The sequence below is a fragment of the Tiliqua scincoides genome, chromosome 5, assembly GCF_035046505.1.
Source record: "Tiliqua scincoides isolate rTilSci1 chromosome 5, rTilSci1.hap2, whole genome shotgun sequence".
NCBI classification, from domain to species: domain Eukaryota; kingdom Metazoa; phylum Chordata; class Lepidosauria; order Squamata; family Scincidae; genus Tiliqua; species Tiliqua scincoides.
In genome coordinates, this window is record NC_089825.1 from 65,645,366 (window position 1) to 65,651,929 (window position 6,564).

Sequence of the window (6,564 nt, forward strand, 5' to 3'; positions counted from 1 at the left end):
CATTTTCAGTGGGGCTCCCTGGTTATGGATCTCCCTTCCCCTTGCACCCCAGCTGGAGCCTGGGCTCTTTGCTTTTAAGCAGGCAGTAACAATACTTTTGTTTCATCAGGCTTCCCTTTGATTATGAGTTACTCTACTGTGCTTTGGTCAAATTCAATTTTGCTCATATTGTTGCTGGTTTCTGTTTCTGTTTTATTTGGTTTGTTTCTTCTGCTTGACATGGTGTTTTAATTTGGCTGTTAAAGTGTTTTTACTGAAATTGTAAGCTGCCTTGGTGATGCCTTTCTTCAAGTAAAAAGTTGGCCTATACATTTTTAAATAAATGAAATAAGTACACCCATGTGACATTGGAAGTTCACACATACAACACATGACACTTGAGGTCTTCCTTATACTTGAGCAAAGTGCATTTTAACATTAAGGCCTTGCACAATTCTCAAATCTGTACAGTTATGATTCCTCCAATGTAAATAAAGACTGAGAATGCATCAACACAGGTTTAAGCACATTTCACCTGCCTATAGTGGACCTTGGCTGAAAGCTGGTATAGCATAGTGGCTAAGAGACTTGAGCTACAACTTTCTGGTTCAACCCTCACCTCCATCATGAATTCTCAGTAAGTGGCCTTAAGCAAGTCATTCTCGCTAAACTTAGCACCCCAGCAGCAACAGGGGATAATGCTACTTACTCACCCTGCAGGGCTGTTGTAAGGAAAACACCAAGATAATAACAGGTGAAGTGCTATAGAAATGTTACATATTATTAGGCTTCACACTTTCAAGGAATTCATAAGGAATGAAAATGGGGAACCCAATGGGTTTAAATCACGACATAGCAGGTGAGTTGTACACTGAGAATGTGGTCTTATTTTAATACATGTTAGACACTTTGATTGGAATATGCGAAGCTGAAACAATCCAGGAATTGTCATATAAAAACACAGAAAGAAGAAATGGCTCCAAGGGAAATTTCATAGAGCTATTTCATGATCAGCCTAGTAGCCAAAGACATGTCAGCACCCAGGACAATGTAAAGTTTATGACACTGGAACAGTTACCAGACAGTTCTCCTTTTGCCCGTGAATTTTACCCTGTCCCCTTCCTCTCATAACATGCCTAAGCAATTAAATCTCTTTACAGAAAATTACTCATCTGAATTTTTCCAGAAATTCATCATTTGGTGACGCCAAACAGTATTTTGCAAATTCCATGCGTTATTGAAAGCAGTGATATCCCTTTATCATAAAAGGATGGGCACAAGGTCAGCTAGTTCTGAAGGCCCCACTCCAATTGCAAAAACATAAATGCATTCCCATTCCACCAGCAGAGAACGTATATGCGTTCGTCTGCCCACTCAAAGATGCAGCTATGGCGGGATTACTGTTTTGAGATATAAGCCTCTGACTAAAGGGAGCAAGAATGTCAGAGAGTTTCCATCTCACACTCCCATTGGTTCACTAGGTTGAAATGTTCACAGGTCCCTTGTGCATGGAAGAATTTTAGCACTCCACCCATCACTGTCTACCAGAGATAACACACCTGCAGTTGTTGACATCATCACTTCTGGACAAAAAAAACATGCAAAGTAGTTTCTATGCTTGGGGCAAATTCCCCCCCAAGATCCGGCACCATGAGAATTAAGAGAGATACCTTTGCTGAAACTACCTCCTTGCGGCTCAGATAGACTACTGTTGCTCAGAAGCTGTTCTGCAGAAAACCATCTTGGGGCTGCTGTTCAAAATCACACACCTTTGGATTTCTCTCTTTCCACTAGCTCAGTGGCACAACATATTGCATAGGATTGGACTACGGACACAGGACCAAGAAAGACATTGCAACAGTGCTGTTCTGCATGGCCTCAAGAAACTTCCTGGCCCACAGCTGTTTACAGCTTTACAGCCCCACACATAAGACACCACTACTTTGAACTGAGCCCAGAAACAGTGGTAGCGACTACAGTGCAATCAATCAGTCAATCAGTTGCAGGACCTGTCTGTCTATGGGCCAATGAGGATGATACTTTCCTACACCAACTGGCCACACACAATTTGTGGGGCCTGTTATGGCCAGTTTGAATGAATAATACTTTCCTGTCCAATCTGTTTATAATGCTATGGGCCACAGTTTCTGTCATCATTTATTTAAGAACAAGGCATTAACAGCCCAATCCTATAGACCTGAAACATCAGTGCACCAACAGGCACTCCAAAGCAAAAATGGCCTCACCATCGCAGAAGCCTCTAAGCCAGTGGTTCTCACACTTTTAGCACTGGGACCCACTTTTTAGGATGAGAATCTGTCAGGACCCACCGGAAGTGATGTCATGACCAGAAGTGACATCATCAAGCAGGAAATTTCTAACAATCCTCTGCTGCAACCCTACTCACACTTACCCAGGAGTAAGTCCCATTTACTATCATTGTTAAAAGCAAATATATAGTAGCCTGTTAAAAGTACAGATCTGTAATATTTCCTCAGTGCAGTCACATACCATGGGAGCATCAAGTCTAATATACTAAAAATAAAATATTGAAATGAATGGGGACCCACCTGAGATTGGCTTGCAACCCACCTAGTGGGTCCCGACCCACAGTTTGGGAAACACTGCTCTAAGCATTTAATTTATTCTCATCCCAGATAAAACCTGAGCATTGCAGATCTCCTTTATTCTATGTTGCCAACTCCAGCAGCTTTTCTCTGCCAGAGAAAAGCCACCGTTTGCTTTCCATTTCATTGTCATAAATGCAATCACTAGGACTAAACTGTTTCAGTTATTGCGTGTGCATCCAATGAGCAAGAAGCTATTCATGATGGCCCTTCCTTCGAACAATGAGCAATATCTCAGGGCCCGATCCTATCCAATTTTCCAGTGCTGGTGCTGCAATGCCAATGGGGTATGCACAGCTTCCTGTGTTGGGGAGGCAGTCACAGAGGTCTCCTCAAAGTATAGGAACATTTGTTCCCTTACCTTGGGCTGCATTGTGACTGCACCGATGCTGGAAAGTAGGATAGGATTGGGCTCTCAGTCTCCACACTTCTTCTTCAGACTGTCAGCCTTCCTCTCTGTTTCTTAAAAGGCACCTATACTGAAATGCTAGTGTATTTACATTTTAAGTTATTTATCAGTCGGCAAAACGATTAACAAACAACACAACCCTATGCATGTCTACTTAGAAGTAAGCCTCATTGAGTTCAATGGTACTTGCTGTATGTATATTTAGGATTGCATAATGTCCTTAATCGGTCAATAGCCTAAGAGCTGAATCCTGAGCTCTATAGTGCTAGCAGCGCAAGCGTACTGCTGGTACTGGGTGTCACAAACATGCCCACAACACCCTGTGCCAAATCAGTACCAGCCCAGTGCCAGTTGGCGCTGAGCCCAACTCCAACCAGATGCTGCCCAGAGTTAGGTAAGAACTTCAGGCAACAGGGCCTCGGGGGTATTCCGGGACTGGGGAGGAACTGGGGTGGGACTGGAGGAGCTCTGTTCTGCCAGATCCTGAATTCCATGTTGGGCCATAAGGCCCAATATGGAGTCTCTCAAGTCTGCACTGGCAAAATAGCTGGCAGAGATTTGAGAAGCCCCATTGTGGGGCTTGGGGCTTTCCCCAGGGAAGGGGACTTTTGTCCCCTTCCCCCAAGGAGACCTCTGGAGGCTACTGCGATACTGCAGGATGCAGTGATAGCCAATTTGGCACCGCTGTACCCAGCAGTAGCACTCTGTCTTTAGGATTGGGTTGTTAGTCCTTAATGTTCTTATGAACTGGTCAATAACATTCTTTTGAACTATAAAAACAATAACGCCAGAAATGAGTAAGTTATCCCTACCTTTAACATTCCACGTAAAATGGTTTTTATTTAGGTATGATCAACAGAGTTCCATCTCATATTTTCATTCTTTTCCCTTTTTGCACTTTAAATAATACCATTGAAAATTCAAGTACATCACAGGATAACTCGATTATTTTCCATCTTGATAATCCACTCAGCCAATCCAGAGTATTTCATAAAGGACAGCTAGAATGCTACATTGTATTTTAATGTCATGCATTCAGGAACACAGACAAGCCTGAAGGAAAAAGAATCTCTTAATAATAATCAATATTTTGGTTTGCCACAGTCTACAGACTTCTACCAAGTTTGACCTGTGCAGTTACTCACACATTATTTTGTGTAAGCTAAGCCTGAACATCTAACAGATACCTCAGTGTTTATAGTGTTATAGAAATACATTCCTAGTCTGCCTTAAACCAATGATACATAGCAATTTTTCCTCCTATGTAATGTATTTCAGCTGTGTTCAGTTTGTAAACATTTCCAATTATTAAGGCTCTACACTTGCAAACGTTGAATTAAACGGCCACACATCTTACTGCTATCCGGATGTTTTACAGGAAGGGTAGAGTGATCCTGAACACACTTCAATTAAATCTTTTACTTGCTTATAAAATAGTGTATTGAAAATTTCAATACTAGACTTAAAAATTACCTTTTTAAAAAACCGTTTTGCTGGCATGGATTATCGCACATTTTTGTCTGAAAAGCATCAAATAAGAAAAACAGATCAATTTACAAGCAGCAGAAGAGCAAGTCTGCAGCATGGTATTTCGAACATTCAAATGCTGTAAGAAAACAGCCTTGGATTCTGGTTCAGAGGTAGGAACGAGTGACCTGAGACAGCAGATGGGGCTGTGTAATCCCATCCTGCACTGCAGACAGATCAAAATGCAAATTTCCTACCCAGTATAAATTGTAGATATTGGCATTGGATCTGCATGCATGTTCTCAATCTAGCAAGGCATGAAATACATGGAAAATTTGCTAACACGTGCAGATCTCCCCCTGCTGAACTAGGGTAATAAAATAAGAGACATGTATGGAGGACATACAAGATTTAGGTTCACACATTGATAACAACAACCACAGTAATGGCTTGCACATGTTAATGGATCATCACAGATTTAACACCTCATATAGAACTTTCTTATCCCACTACAAATCCACACCATTCCAACAGATCCAGTATACACATTCAGCTACCAGTCATCAATTATCAAGTGTAGAGAGATCAAGAGACTAGTCTAGATTAAAATGCAACAGTATAGTCCTGAGAGCAGCAAATGCATTTATTTCATTTACATTCCAAACCCAGACTAGCTTAGCTTCAGGAACGTTTCTATGTCACATGTGTTTTCAGACCATGCCCTGGGACCATCTAATACAACGTTGCTCAACATTTGTCCTCTGCTATACCACTTTATATGGTCCACCTTCTGGAAGTAGGACCCATTGATTCATGCAACTGGAAGTAACTGGCTATGATGTTATCATTAATTGCTTCCAGATTGGGAGGCCAGATATGACATGACAAACACTGGTAGGTTGGGAGGGCTTTTTTGGGTGTGTGAAAAACGCATGCTGGAGCTCTGTCTGCTGAGCCAAGCTTCCTACTACAGCTGCTTGTCACATTGCATTGCTGGTCTCACTGCCAGACAGATGGCAGTCTCGGGGTCCCATGAGTACCACCAGACACCATCACAAATACCAACGGTGGTATGAGTACCACTGGTTGAGAAACACTGATCTTATACCACATCTCTAAAGCAGTGGTTCTCACACATTTAGCACTGGCACCCAATTTTTAGAATGAGAATCTGTCAGGACCCACCAGAAGTGATGTCATGACCAGAAGTGACATCATCAAGCAGGAAAATTTTCAACAATCCTAGGCTGCAATCCTACCCACACTTACCCAGGAGTAAGTGCCATTGACTATCATTGTTAAAAGATTATACATATTATCCTGTTAAAAGTACAAGTCTGTAACATTTCCCCAAATGCAGTAGCAGATCATGGTAGCATCAAGTACCCTGCAGATGCCCAATCTTGTCTGATCTTGGAAGCTAAGCAGGGTTACGCCTGGTTAGTATTTGGATGGGAGACCGCCTGGGAATACCAGGTGCTGTAGGGGTTATACCATAGTCTTTCGAGACTGAAGGTTGCCAGCCAAGTCTAAAATATTAAGAATAAAATATGGAAATAAATGAGGACCATTGGCTTGTGACCCACCTAGTGGGTCCTGACCCACAGTTTAAGAAGGTGGGTCCTGACCCACAGTTTGAAAAACAATGCTCTAGGGAACACTGTGCAAACTGTCTCAACTGTAGGAAAAAATGCAAGAAAAACCCAGTGTAAGTGTGTTGAAGAAAAAGAGAGAGAGAGATGAAGAAAATGAGTGTGTGTGTGTGTGTGTGTGTGTGTAAAATTCTCACACTATGTGCTGAGGCATACCAGTAAGCCATGCAAGAACTACAAGCATGACACAAAAATGAAATAATTGAAAGGTCCCATTGGTTCAAAGTACTCATTCAGGGGAGCCTGTTCATTGCATTGCTGCATAAGTTGCTTCTCTGGCCTTGCCTCCACTAAACAGCCTCTGCTTATGATAGGTAAATCTACAATGTCTCTCTGCAGTGTCTGACTGGAATTGCATAGTAGACCGAACCATCAGGATTATTCACCCTCCAATGTGGCTGTTTGCTGCAGTTTTGTATGAGTTCCTGCT

General features: G+C 42.1%; 1 pseudogene; it reads left to right on the plus strand.

Moving 5' to 3' along the window:
- The first annotated feature begins 5,850 nt into the window (after positions 1-5,850).
- Positions 5,851-5,970, plus strand: LOC136654539 (5S ribosomal RNA; annotated as a pseudogene).
- The last annotated feature ends 594 nt before the right edge of the window (positions 5,971-6,564 follow it).